General features: G+C 33.2%; 1 protein-coding gene across 4 annotated transcripts in view; it reads right to left on the reverse strand.

Moving 5' to 3' along the window:
- The window catches only part of LOC115210959 (glutamate receptor 4), a 676,560-nt gene that overhangs the window by 364,216 nt on the left and 295,955 nt on the right, over positions 1–16,389 (reverse strand). The gene's annotated exons all lie outside the window — the stretch shown is intronic.

The raw sequence follows: 16,389 nt of genomic DNA on the forward strand, positions 1-16,389 counted from the left end.
TGATAAAACACATATTTCGACAAAATTTCTATAAATACAATCTACAGCAAGAAGGTTACATGTTTGCCAGAGAAGTGAATGCAGAGGAATTTATTGTCGATAAGTAAAATTAGGCATGTTGATGCTGCGTTCATATTTACACAAGATGTATATATAGTAGCATTTTATGTAACATCTATTTCCAGGGGAAAATATTCATGCAAAAGATGTTTACTCTCAATAATTTCAAGCTATAATGAAATCATGAAACTTGGAAACGAGGTTTCTCAATTGGGATGTAACTAAATATAGTTTTTCGGATAATGTCAACTCCAATTATTCGAACTGACAAAATTGAATATATTTATGTATTCGAAAATATCTTTTTCTGCTTCTTGTTGCTATTCTGTCACCTCAGAACCAAAATATGTATCACAATTGGACATAAACTTCTAAAACTTTGAGACTGCATTTCTAAAGAGAAGGATAATTGCAGCAGATATCACGCACCCAGAAAATACATCTTTCAATATCTTGTTTTTATACATCAGAACTTCGTTATTAAAATGTCACCAGTATATTCTTTATTTATTTATTATTTTGTTTTTGTCTTTTCATTTCTACATTCACCAGATCTCAGGTATTGGAGGGCTTAGTTGATGAAATCCAGCTCTGATATTATTCTGTCTTCTTTTTTTTTTCAAAAGTTCTATGTTGAAGAGACGTAAAGAAAACAATATTGGGCGTGAAGAGATGAGAGCTGAAAACAAAGCATAGTGCCCTCACGCTGGCACACACAAGCATACACAAAGACACACACACACACACACACACACACACACACACACACACACATACACACACGCACACAAGACTACATATATAAATATGAAAATATACTTATACGTATGCATGTCTGTACGCATGAATAATTTCTATCAATCAAACTTACTCACAAGTGAGTAGTCGATCTGTGTTCACATAAAAGCCACTTGCCATTGATGTCATTCCGTGTGACTCAAGACGAAGCCCCCTACGTGCGATGTGAACTTCTTCCCTACAGAGCACTGACTACGCTGTATGCTCACGTCATAGTAAACAACAGAACATTTCTGATTTCAGTATTTCTTATTATTTAAAGAGCTGATCTGCACATACTTGTGGTCCGTTCTAACCCAGAACAGCAATACCTGCCAGGGTCTCATCGCTGGTTTAAATAGATTTCCCACGGGTAGAGAATGTTTCTGTTATTTTTATCAAAGCCGTAGCGAAGGTAGCTATTTTTGTAGAAAGATACCCTTGACATCAAACACGCAACCAAAGTAGTGCAAGTCAAATTGCAGTGTATGTCACTGGAACCAATTATGGCGACCGAGAGAGTGGCAAAGTACAAACTTTTGTCACATAAATGGAATGTCGTAGAATCATTTCTGAATGTTACACTGCTATCATCTGACAAGATGAAGCGATCTTCATATATGTATGCATATATATGCATGTTTGTATTTGTTTTTGTGTGTGTGTGTGTGTATGAATATTTATCTTTAAAAAGATCCCCTTCGGTCATGAATGGCCATAAGATTGTACATAGAAAGTTATCCACCTAAACATGAGCCCAGGCAAGGTTGTTTATGGAAGACTAGCAGGTGTCTATGCATACCAGCGTCCCCCGCCACGCCACCGAAGTTATCAAAGGAAAAGCCTAAGGCCGATCTAGCTTGGCACCCCTGACACCACAACTCATTTCTACAGCTTGAGCAGAGTGAAATAAGGAATCTTGCTCAAGAACAAGAGCATAACACATAGCCCGGCCCGTGAATCGAACTCTCTAAGAACACATTGTGAGCGGGATCCTCTAACCACTGAACCATGCGCCTTCACTATATATTTGTATATATATATATATATTATATATATATATATATATATATATATATATATATATATATATATATATATATATATATATATATATATATAATATATATATATATATATTATATATATATATATATAATATATATAATATATATATAATATATATATAATATATATATATATATATATTATATATATATATATATATATATATATATATATATATGTATATATATATATATATATATATATATATATATATATATATATATATATATATATATAATATATATATATATATATATATATATATAATATATATATCTATATATATATAATATAAACGAAAGTCGAAGACAGGTATATAAATAACAGCAGGTGTGTCATTTTGACGCTCGGGGGTGAGAAACTCTTTTACGTTTCGAGCCTACGCTCTTCAACAGAAAGGAACACGAGGAAATAAACAGAGAGAGAATAAACAGAGAGATAATGATATATATATATATATGTGTGTGTGTGTGTGTGTGTGTGTGTGTGTGTGTGTGTGTGTGTGTGTGTGTGTGTGTGTGTGTGTGTGTGTGTGAGTGATAGAGGGGAAAATATATTAAAGCTATTTTTTCATTATATAAATTATAACTGTTAAATGTAATATGTAACAGATAATAGATTATTGTCTAAAGAATCATCATATATTAACATTACCTAATTAATGATGTAGAGTTTCAAATATACTTTCAGGTATGATATTTAACAATATTTTGGTACAAAAGAATATATATTTAGTTTAAGAACAAATAAATACAGTATTTTATATTATATATTCAGTTTTCAAGCATTGTGCGAAAGAGTGAAATGTATGTATTAAAGGGGAAATGCATTGTATGAATACAATGTTAGAAATGTAGAGTTGAATTGAATAGAATATGAATATAATTCTCTCTGGAAACTTCAGATAATACAATTCAAGATGATAGTTCTGAGCTTGCATGGTGTAGCTGCAGCCAAACAACAGACATATGCACATGAATATCAGAACGTTGAAACAATTATACATTCATGACATTTTTGCCTTTGTTTGCTATGCCTGTTTTCGTTTGTTTTACTATGCTTGTTTTTGTTTGTTTGTTTGCTTGTTTGGTTAGGGTCTTTTTATTTTTTCATCTGCAAGTAATTTCTATTAGAACTCTAAGACATCAGCTCATTACAATTTTGATACGACGAAGATGCACACAGGCAACAAATATTTCATTAGAAACCCGCTATCCACTCACATGCTATTAATCACGACTAACTAAATTCTCATTTATTATAAATCTTACAACTAGCCGTTGTCATTATATCATCATCGTTCTTCTCACTTGTCAACACTAAGCGAACAAATGCAAAGAAATATCCTGAAACTTCATTAACATAACTCAATGCTCTATGTTTGATGTTTTCCCAGAAAAATCTATTTATACTAAATTTTTGTTTTCTGAAGATTATAAATGATGCACTTGTTTTGAAAATTAATCAATTTTTCTCTTTTGGCTTTTTTATCCTTTTGTCTTGTTATATTCACAATGAAAAGCACTACATAAGGACAGCAATGTTTCCTGCGTTGTGCTTAGAATGAGAAGGAATTGAAGCTAAGTGAAGGATGATATAGACATGTATATATATATATATAGAAAGTGAAAATCATGTTTCGAATTTCTTTGAGAAATATATATATATGCATATATTATATATATATATATAATATATATATATATATATATATATATATATATATATATATATATACATACATACATACATACATATATAATTATATATATATGCATGTATATATATATATATATATATATATATAGATATATATTTATATGTATATATATATATGTATGTATATATGTATGTATAAATTTACCTTGCAGTTGCTTATAGGCAGATGAATCTGATGTAATTTAAGTAATAGAGGGCTATATGTGAAATAATTATGAAATGGTTGCATTTAAACTAATCTTAAAGTGAAGGTGATATATGCGAAGTGATAGTTATGCGTATAATATTTGCTTGTGAAGAAAGGCTCAAATATCTGTGTGCGTGTATGTGTGTGTGTAACGTTTAATCTGCACAGTATAAATCCATTAATTTTTAAAGATGAAGCTGAACATGATAATTAGATCACACTCCCAACGAAGATATGAAATATGTGATAAGCAGCTGTACAATATCATAAAAGTCTAATTTCTAATGTTGTACTACTTTCTTAATAAAACAATGTCATTCGTCAGAAAGACAGACCTGGCAAAACAGTTTAATTGTTGAGTACATATATATGTCTGTCATTCACAAAGAATATTGGCGTAACGAAGTACCGAATCTTTTGTCAACCGCAAACCTAACGTGCTGTTAGTTGATGCTAGTAACAGCTTTAAACGTCAGCTACAAGGTATGGACAACACTTTCAACATAAGTGCCAAAGGAAATATTTCCAAACAACTATTCTGAAAGCAAAATTATTTATGTTGCTAAATTACTAAGCAACTAACTGGAAAAGTTGAGATTTTCATCCAAATAGGTGGTGTCCCATCGCGTAGCTTGTAAGCACAATATTTCAGCGGAAGAGGAACATATGCAGAATAAGGCGAGCCTGCCGTTACATTCTGAGTTCAAATTCTACCGAGGTCGACTTTGCCTTTCATCCTTTCGGGGTCGATTAAATAAGTACCAGTTACGCGTTGGGGTCGATATAATCGACTTAATCCGTTTTTCTGTCCTTGTTTGTCCCCTCTGTGTTTAGCCCCTTGTGAGTAATAAGGAAATAGGTATTTCTTCTACCGCTACGTTCTGAGTTTAAATTCCGCCGAGGTCGACTAGGCCTTTCATCCTTTCGGGGTCGATTAAATAAGTACCAGTTACGCACTGGGGTCGATGTAATCGAATTAATCCGTTCGTCTGTCCTTGTTTGTCCTCTCTGTGTTTAGCCCTTTGTGGGTAGTAAAGAAATGGGTATTTCGTCTGGCTTTACGTTCTGAGTTCAAATTCCGCCGAGGTCGACTTTGCCTTTCAACCTTTCGGGGTTGATAAATTAAGTACCAGTTGCGTACTGGCGTCGCTCTAATCGACTGGCCCCTCCCCAAATATTTTGGGCATTGTACCTACAGTAGAAAAGAATAAGTCAAATGTTTAAAAAAACAGCTTATGTACGCGTAATTTTATACTGAACTATATAAAATTATGAGTATGGTAAAGATTACCCCTCCCCACCTTTATGCTTACTCATGTATTTCCTCTTGTTTCACAAAAAACAATGAATTATTAGAAACTCTAGCGGGGTCAATTAAATGTCGTATGATATTTAATTTCCAACCTAATCTGACCTGTGTTCACCTTCACCAGAATCAGTTTTGCTTTTTTATCTTTTGATGTCAAATTGGAAAACGAAAAACGAAACCGGTGGAAAGGATTATAGCAACTCCTTGTTTAATCATCAAAATGTTTCTCCTTGACTGTGCAGTTAAGAACCCTATTTTACAACCACGTGATTTCGGGTTCATTCCCATTCCCACTGATGGCATCTTGGGCAAGTGCCTACAAATATAGTTCCAGGTCGGACAATGGTTTGTGAGTGTACATGGTTTACAGAAACTGTGAAAGCCTGTTATATATATATATATATATATTTATATATATGTGTGTGCGTATGTGTGTGTGTGTGTATGTGTATGTATCTGTGTGTGTGTTTGTATGTGTGTGTGTATGTGTGTGAAGGTGCGTGGCTTAGTGGTTAAGGCATTCGACTCATGATTGGAAGATCGTGAGTTCAATTCCCAGCGAAAAGTTATGTCCTTGAGCAAGACACGTTATTTCACGTTGCTCCGGCCCACTCAGTTGGCAAAATGAATACTACCTATATTTCAAATGGCCGGCCTTGTCACACTGTGTCACGCTGAATCTCCCTAAGAACTACGTTAAAGGTATACATGTCTGTTGTGTGCTCAGTCACTTGCACGTTAATTTCACGAGCAAGCTGTTCTGTTGATCATATCAGCTGGGACCCTCGTCATCGTAACCGACGGAGCGTTTATATATATATATATATATATATATATATATATATATAACGATAGGCTTAAAAATTAAGTACCGGGTCAATTTGTTCAACTAAAATCTCTTCCAAACATTTCCCCACAATGGCTGCAGTCCAAGGAGTGAAACAATTAAAAAATAAAGGTGATTCTGTTGCAATAATTGCTTCCACTCAAAAAAATACCAAGATTTTCAAGAAAAAGAACAGTTTCTATAAAATTAACTTCATTAAAATTGTAGGGGTTACTAAAGAAGGAACTCACACAAAATAAAGAGACAAAGAAATAAGGAGAGAGATTAAACATCGATCCTATTAAGATTATTATTTGTAAAGCCATCTATACGAGGGAATTTCTATTCATTTTTTATGATCAAAGATGCTAAAGTGTACAATCGATGGCTTTATGATGGTTCTGTCAATATTTTGGTCTAGATTTAAGTACACAATATACATTTTTAAAATACCATAAAAGGCCGGTATATCTTTATAACCAGATATTATTAGTGGTAAGCACAAATTTCTTTGTTTATATAATATAACAAGAAATGAGTTCAATATTCTCCTACTAAAAGGCTGCTTCTTCCGATCTCGGTGAATCCCCATAATCAAATAAATATATACATTGAAGACAAGAGACATAAAAAAATCGACCAAGTTTACATAGCCTTATTACATAGGCTTATAGAAAAAAATATTAACCTCGTCAGTAGACTCCTCTAAATAGTTATACAGGCATAAAAATTATATTATACTCTACAAATATACAACGACATTTCTCGATTCTACCTTCTATATACATAATATTTACTAACAACTCTAACCCGTTCCCCCAACAGATCGATGCAAACTCAAATTTTCTATTAAAAACGAAAAGGTTCCAAATAGGAAATCAATCATTATTCACTGTTCATTTTTTTCTAATAATTTCTCACGTCGTATCGATTTAACTCGACCGCCTTCATCTTCCCTGTAATTATGCTTCACTTGTTCTATGATTATTCATGCACGAGAACACATATATATGCGTTCATATATCTGTGTGTGTGTGCATGTGTTACTATTGATGAGTATGTGTATACACATATATGAATGTGCTACCGTGTCTATCTCACCGTTTTTATACATACGTATGTATATATATATATATATATATATATATATATATATATATATATATATATATATGAGTGTGTGTATGATACAAACATACAAACATACATCCATATATATATATAAACACATTTATATGAATATATATGGCATATATATTTACATTTTTCCACACGTACCAACATAAAAATATATGTACAGACGTATGGGTCTATGAGAGAATGCGTGTGCATGTGAGAATAAATAAACTTCAGGAATATGTACTATTTGTAGTATAGGCAGATAAAAACTAATTCAAAACAGTATGCACATCATGGCACTCATATTAGAAAGATGCAACGATCATAAAAATAAATACACACCTCTTGAATATACACTCACGCAGGCTCATTGACTTGCAGTCACATATCTATATTCATTACAAGCATTTGTGTGTATATATATGCATATATGTGTATGTGTATATATGTGTATATTATATATATATATGTCTATATATATATATATATATATAGAGAGAGAGAGAGAGAGAGAGATAGATATATAATATATATATATATATATATATATATATATATATATATAGACATATATATATATAATATATACACATATATACACATACATATATATATATGCATATACTTATACAGATATACATATATATATATACATATATATGTATGCACACACACACACACAAACACAGACACACATATACATATATACATCCATACATATATTCACATGTGTGTGTTGTGCATGAGTATGTATGTGTAGACATACGTATAAGTATGTGTTTCTGAGTCACTGTTTGCAAGCACAGTCACTTTAAATGAAATTTTATACTTCATCTCACACTATCTTTGAATAGATAAGCCGCATATATATATTTACATGCAGTCATTGGAACAAAAAGACAAACACATACGTACACACACACACACATACACACACACACACACACACACACTCACACAAACGCACATACTTACAAAGGTTTGTTGAAGCAAATAAGAGCAATAGAACTCAAGACAATTTTTTTTTCGGCTTTAAAGTGACATGAGTCACTCAAGCGCCGAGAGTTTCGTGCACTTATTGAAATTTTGGGGGAAATATTTATTAAATTCAAATTGCATTGAATATTTTGTTTTTGTTAATATAGCTGGAATATCTTAGAGGAAACGACGGTGAACTTTAACTATATATTAAGATATTTCTGAGTGTTACTAATTTATCTATCTCTACATGTGTAGAGGCATGCGTGAGTAGGTGTGAATATCTGTTGTTGATGATGATGATGATGATGATGATGATGATGATGATGATATGGCATGTGTGCCTTTGTATCTTTGTGATTGTGCGTGTGCATATATGCGTTTTTTCAACATGAATGTTTCCGATTTTATAAGCATTAAACACCTGTTCTTTACCACACCTGCACGCTTTCTTCTTCAGGAGGCATAACTTTTACTTTTTACAGTGTAATCTGCTAGAAACATCCTAGCCTTGACAACGATAACAACTATAACATGGTCCTTGTGTACCTATGACTGTTTTGAATGTTTGTATGTATAACCATCTATGCATGTATGTATATATGTATATACATGCATATATGTATGTATATATATATATATATATATTATATATATATATATATACTTTATGGCTGTGCGTATACGTGCATACTACACACGCATACTAGGGCATTTTTCGATATACATATATGCTTTTATGTATGTAGAACGTTAAATCGTATATATTTTGTTATAACTATTGTATTTTGTGATGCAACATGTTTAGACTGATTCAACAAACATTTTGCCCGATTTCTGTATATTTCGTCTTTCCTCTTCTTTTGATTTAGTTCTTTTTTTATATCTCTGAAATTCAAATTCACATCATGTAGAATGCTACAGTTTGTGAAATCACTTTTTCTACTAAATAATAATTTTAAAATCGTCGAAAATTGAAAGAAATTTCAAACTAGTTAAAAAGTGCATTTTTCTAAAGTTCAACATGAGAAATGATGGAAATTTTAACCTGAAAGTGTTCATCACATTTTTTGGACGAATGTTTCTTGTAGACTACTAACGACGTAGATTTAAATAGTAATTATTGATTAATTGCAAATTATTCAATAATTATTATTTCCATTCAAAATATCAGATGAAGTTTTTAATAATCGAATTGTTAATTGCTGGAGACAACTACAACTTTCGAATTCCCTATAAACTTCACTCTCCTTAAGAATTTCACATATAAATTATAGGAAGGTCACTTCCCCTTTAGAACTTAGATATATTTATACTTGATATATTTTAGCTTTGTATACAAAGTTCATTTAAGACACACGCCATTGAACGACACTTAATCTACTCGATGGTGCTGCTAACGCACACGCTCACATCCTGATTCTAATAAAACAAAAGCTACTCTATTCATTATTGTGATTCGATCTCCTATAGTTTTCTTCAATTACAGCAAAGACATCTTCCCGTCAGGAAACTGCAAGTCATAAAACTGGTACATCTTTTGTGGTCTACTGCTAATGAGACAGGGAAATATAAAGAGTTTGAAAACAAGGCATGTGGGGCTCTTTATAAAATGACAGGCTCTACAGTGGAGAAACTTGGAAAATTATCAAGCTCAATTTACGATACAGAAAAGGATTTATTTGGAGTGTAACAGAATGTTGGATGCAGAGGGTTTGTTGGAAACGGTGTGAGACGGCTGTTATCGTTAGGCCTAACTCATCGTAAAGTCAATACCATCATGACCGATATCCAAACTACAGTGGAGAAGGCTAGCCACTGGATTTGGTTAAAAAGAGACGATGAGCAATGGCTAGAAGAATATTGCGCTTTATTTGATAACCAGCTGATCTAGCAAGCGGGGCCGGTGCGCATTAATGCCGTCGGGAGGTAGGCCCCGAAACGGCGCGCATTCTCTCCTGATGACCCCATACACTTGCTGGCTTCCGGTATGCGGAGTTTTTGACTGGTAGCACTTGCATGTGCAAGTTGTTTGCAAGACACCAGTCGCACTATTGTTTCCCACTCTTCTTTAGTCACAAATGTTTCTGCTTTTTTGTCGTGTCTTCCTATATTCTTTCTTCATTGTGTCTTGCTTATCCAACCAATGTTTCCTCATTCCGTCACCCTTGCTGCGTGTAACCTCCTAGATCCTGCACTAACTCTTTACATAATTATGAGAGAAGTATCGCTCTCTGGAATTCTCCCACCATTTTTTTCCTTTTTTCTTTTTTTTTTTGCTCCAGACACCATTCAAAATTATCAATCCGCATATTGATAGCGTCGATGTGAAAGGAGCTGAAATTGTCATGTACATTACGCCTTCATCTCGAGGGTAAGTAATCAAACGGAAGGCGGTGAGCTGGCAGAATCTTTGCAAGCCGAGCGATATGCTTAGCGGTATTTCGTCTGCCGTTACGTTCTGAGTTCAAATTCCGCCGAGGCCGACTTTGCTTTTCATCCTTTCGGGGTCGATAAATTAAGTACCAGTTACACACTGGGGTCGATGTAATCGACTTAATCAGTTTGTCCTCTCTATGTTTAGCCACTTGTGAGTAGTAAAGAAATAGGTATTTGGTCTGCCGCTACGTTCTGAGTTCAAATTCTGCCGAGGTCGACTTTGCCTTTCATCCTTTCGGGGTCGATAAATTAAGTACCAGTCACGCACTGGGGTCGATGTAATCTACTTAATCCGTTTGTCTGTCCCCTCTGTGTTTAGCTCCCTGTGGGTAGTAAAGAAATAGGTAAGTAATCAAACTACTTAGTAGGACGTTTGAGAGTTAGACGCATGTGGCTAATGTGGTATGTTGATTAAGGTGCGTCTATTGTAGATTTTGTGAAAAGCCCGCTTAAGTAGTGATGGTCACTGCTCTTTCATTTCAAACACTTTTGTAGTAGTGATACAAGAGACGATGTCGTTAATACTACGATACCATTAATACTATTAGGGTAAACACGTGTGTGGTGAGAGTTTTGCTGTACTCCATTTTTGAATGCAAATCTCGATGTTTCATCCGCTAGTGAAGAAACTCTGCAGGTCTTTCAACCGTTTCCCCTACGACAAAAGAGATTCCCGGCGCGGTTTGTCAGTAGTTAACTATGTTTAAAATACGACAGAATTATTAACTTCGTATCTACTTCCTCTGAGATTATATTTAATTGGACGAAAACTTTAATCTAAACTATGTATAAACAAAGGATAATTAAAGCAGAGAATGATGTACTGAGTGATACATACTATTTGGCTTGTGGGAAGATCTGGTGGCAGTTATCGCTCTCAAAGAAAGAATTAATCACACAAAATCTTTAATTGCTATGTTTAAAGAAACCATTTAAATTGTGTAAGCTAACAAGATGACAGCTACTGATCAGTTTTCGGGCTGTAACATCTCATCATTAAGCATTATCATCTCAAGCCAGCTCACTCAGTAGAAAGGCGTTTTCATTTTTTACAACTAGAAAACATGATATGGACACTCTTAGTAGCCGACATATGTTTACATAAGAGTAAATATTTCAAGAAATTCAGAAATAATTTCACGATAATTAAATTTTGAAGCTTAGAGGGAAAATCTTATATTTCTTAGTAAGGAAAAAGACAGGCACGGTCATGCCTTAATATTGTTAGGCTTCCTCAGCGAAGACCTGTTTTTAGACCTCATGAACGAAGTGTACACTTGCGAAGACTACTTGATTATTGAGCATTTCTTTTTTTTTTTTTTTTGGAAATATAGAACGAGTTACGAAGTTTTGTTCAGTGGTAAATCATACTGAAGGTATATCATTCATCGCATACATTATCACCAAAAAATCGAAATATTCCGGATTTAATGATGTGAGAAGACATAAGATTGCGAAGTTAGATAAGTCTATCTATATTTATCTAAACTTCTAAAACAAATAATGAAGCGTAATATCACAAATCATTATTTTAAATTTTCGTGAGACACTGCGACGATTGAAAATTGAAGATTAATTTAAGAAAATATATATCTACCTATTCAAAATTATGATATTCTTGCAACCCTGTGAGAGAAATTTTAAATACACACTTCCCTGCTAATAGTATGCAATATCGAATGTAAATACAACCCTTTTAAAATCTGTACACTTATTCATAGTTACTGAAAGTCAAACTGACCCTCTTGAGACCATTTATGTTAAACATTTAGTAATTGTTAAATCTATGATTACATCCGTTTATCTGGGTATGTTCACGTTCTTTACGTTCATTTTCTGAATTTATATATAAGATGTGGATTCTCTGTAAATGATTAACTATAAGTGCGCCTCAGTTCGTGTGTATTCGCTACGTTGTGTTAATTTCCGTGTTCATGTATTCAAAAGTTTAGGTAACAGCTTTGAAAACATTAAAAACTTTTTTTCCCAAAGCAGTACTTATGAACTTCTACTAGAGATTTTCTCCAACCTAAAAAGAAATTCGTATCAATTTCCTCTGGTTATACCTCCTTCTCTTTTTAAAATGCAAGAAGCACATTATTCTAATCAATTTGAAAATAAAGAATTGTCTTCGTTTTTTTTTTTTTTTTTTAGTATTTACTTCGTAAATCTTTTACTGAGCGATAAAGAAACATCATGTCTGCAAATGATTTTTTATTAATTTGAAATGTAAGGCTGCTACACATGCTTCGTGGCAGACTTGTGTATGAGAAACCAGTCAGAAATCAAAGTAATTAAAGGAAGTGGAATTGAAGAGGAAATGCTGTTTAGATGCGATGACAAATAATTGAACTGAAGTTAAGTTCAAGTGAAACAAGTATCATGATGTCTGACAGATCCTTTGTTATTTCCAGTTGTTATTGTTTTTCCATTGTATAGTTGCCATTAAATATAGCACAGAACTAAACTAAAATTACAACCAATCGTTTATATTTTTTTTATATCTGTAAAACAAAATGTATAAACATTAACTTTGCGACTGTCTTTTCTTCATTTATAACAGTCTGCGCAACATGGGTTCCACAATTCCGCCTCCAGACCAAAGTTCGAAGCCACATGAAAGAGGAAACAAGAATCTTTATTTATTGCCGCGGAGTAAATCTATTTTAAACAACTGTGTTGGAAAGGAAATACAGCAAAAGGGCCAGTAATTAACTTCTATTTCTCGTTGCTACTGTCCATTCCAATGTCTTTAATTTCCCTTTCTTTTCGCCAGAGTTGGTTTCAGTTTGATTTAATTAGTCTTTAATCAGTAGAGAGTTTATTTCAGTATAGAAATGAAGGGATTAAAGTATTGAATAGAGAATGAAATGAAAAACAAAAACTTATTTTACGCCTTTGGTTATGAAGGATACGCTAAAATGTGGCAAACTACAACTAAATTTTAACATAAACAATATCCACACGCACAAACACACATACACACATACACACATATACACACACACATATGTATATATATATACATATATATATATATATTATATATATATATATATATATATATATATATATGGGCACGAATAAATACAGACATGTATACCAGTTCATATATACAATCTTATAACATACACACACACACACATACATGTGTAAATATAAACAATTTCCTCTAAGTTTAAAAAACAGTGTTTTTGCTTGTTTGTTTATTGGTCTGTTTGTTTGTTTGTTTGTTTGTGCGTGTGTATGTGTGTGTGTATGTATGTGTGTGTGCGTGTGTGTGTGTGTGTGTGTGTGTGCTTGTGTGTGTGTGTGTGCGTGTGTGTGTTTCAAATGTGGAGGAAATTGTTTGCGCTAGAGTGTAAACGAAGTACAAGTTAAAATCAAAATAAATTTTAAATGAAATATACAGATATAATCAAAGGTAGGCTAAAAATAAACTGTACATATGATTTAGGTTTCTCACTTTGAAATGCGAGTGTTATCTAAAGATAGATGGACTCAGAATAGAAAAAAAGAAAACAAAAAGAAAATCTTTAAACTATTTGTGTCTAGCTCAGGGAAAAGAAAATAAAATTTCATTCGATGTATCAATCAGAACTAAATTCCGAAATACTGCAATATTTTGAAACTAACTTGGATTGTTTTATTTTGCTTTATTTGGTATAATTTTCAATGGTTATAATTATATTTTATTTTATTTCTATTATATTTATATTTTATCTTTATATTATTTTATTATTATACTCCTCATTGCTAATAACAATTTGATTTGTTTTCCCAATTTTAGTTTCTGCTGGTCAGCTAATTCAATTTCATAAGGTTTATTTAACAGTGATTCACTCATGCATGAAATAACACTGGAAAAGTTTTCAGAATATTTTATTTCATTTTGTTGTTGGTTTACAAAGAAACGTCAGCTGCACCTTTTGTAGTTTTCGACTACGAATTGGTCATAACGAATGGATGCTATATTCGAAACACCTACCATGCTGACATCCCCCTTACTAAACTAACTACCTCTCACATTCTATCATAAGCATCACACGCTCTTGCTTGTCTTCACTCTAATCTCATTCATCTACTTCAATTTCTCCCTATTTTTTCTCTTTTCTTCCCCCACTCCCGCTTTCTATCTTTCTCCTCATCTCTACTTTATCTTTTAGTAGTTTATGGATATTTTCTATCCTTTTCTTCGTGATACTCAGATTTAGTTATTCCGGCATTGAATAAGGACAACAACAGTGAATCAGTCTAATGATTCAGATAAAAAATAACAATAATATGGAGGATAGGGATGAGAAGGAGAAAATGAAAGAGACGGAGAGTGAAAAGAGGATGATACTGACTTCCAGCGTTAAAGACAGATAAAAAAAATGTGTAAGGAAGAATAGATTCAACTGACTCCATTACATGCCTGGTATTCATTTTATCGACGTTAGAATGATGAAAGCCTTTGAACTCGGAGAGGAGAGGGAAACCGCTAAATAGTTGATTGAATTTAGTACGATGTTCTATCATTTGTGCAATTCAATTTGCATTTAATCATCGTAATCATCATCATCATCATCATCATCATCATCATCATCATCATCTTCGTGATCATATTCATCATTATTTACTAAAGTGTGTACAAGGCCACACACATTTTGAGGGAGTTAAAGAGCAGGTTAAATCAACTCCTGTATTTGACTGGTTCTCGTTTGATATTGCGACAGATCGCATATTTGATCAACTTTGATTTTAGGGGTGGAAAGTCTGGTCTAGTGCCGCTTAAGCCTAAAGGCTTCATAATACAAAACAGCAATTATAGCTCGAGAAAAGCTATATAAGCATGTTGTTTAATCTTTGTAGTATTGCAGTGTAATTCACATTGAATTGCACAGTTGACTCTCTTAGTCAATAGTGCAACTATTGACTCTCTTCGAGCTTAAACATAGAGTGTAAAGTGATATATTTAATTTTACAAAGCATTTACTTCGCTCACTTTTTACTTCTGTCACATTATCTTCATTACTATCACTACTAACAAACAGGAGTGGCTGTGTGCTAAATAGCTTCCTTATAATAGGCAGCCACTCCTACCAAAATTCTTACAATAAATTATTCCAATGACCTTAAACGATACTAAGCCCAACCACACACATAGATAAACAGCCACAACCACACACACACACATGTGCTATTATTACACAAACACACACACACACGCTTTCATCACACACACACAGACCTGCGGCAAGCACATACCCACACATACACACACATAACTCCTTCTCTTGCACCCTCCTGTCTTTGAAAGAACTTTTTCTTCACCCATTCCCTTCCGGTCATTTCAATATGTGACCGCGTGTGTATCGTTGGCGACTTTCTTTCTCCGTCTTCCCTTCCTTGGACCTTTCCTTTACTTGTGTTTCTGACGAAGAGCTACGCTCGAAACGTTATATCCTCCATCTTTCTTTCTTTCCTGGGCGTCCAATAACACTATACTTGTTCCACGTCCTCGCGTTGTTTTGTTTTCTCCTTGTTCATGTTTGGATCAACTATATATGTATATATATATAGGGAGAGTTTACGAAAAAAAAACAAAAGACGAAGACAGGTGGTGTACAAAAAAACAAACAGATGTATTAGTATAACCAGGAACAGAAAAAGCATTTTACGTTTCGAGCCTACGCTCTTCTACAGAAAGGGACACAGAAAAAAAAACAAGGAGAGAAACAAGGAGAGAATATATATATATATATATATATATATATATGTTGATGTTGATTCGTTAGCTACTGCACGCATTTTTTTTCTCTCCTTCTTTCTGTGTTTTTCTCTCTCTGTGTATCTTTCTGTTGAAGAGCGTAGGCTCGAAACGTTAAAGACTTGTTTTATTTATATTTCCTGAGCGCCATACTA

This window comes from Octopus sinensis, linkage group LG1 (assembly GCF_006345805.1).
Source record: "Octopus sinensis linkage group LG1, ASM634580v1, whole genome shotgun sequence".
Lineage (NCBI taxonomy): Eukaryota > Metazoa > Mollusca > Cephalopoda > Octopoda > Octopodidae > Octopus > Octopus sinensis.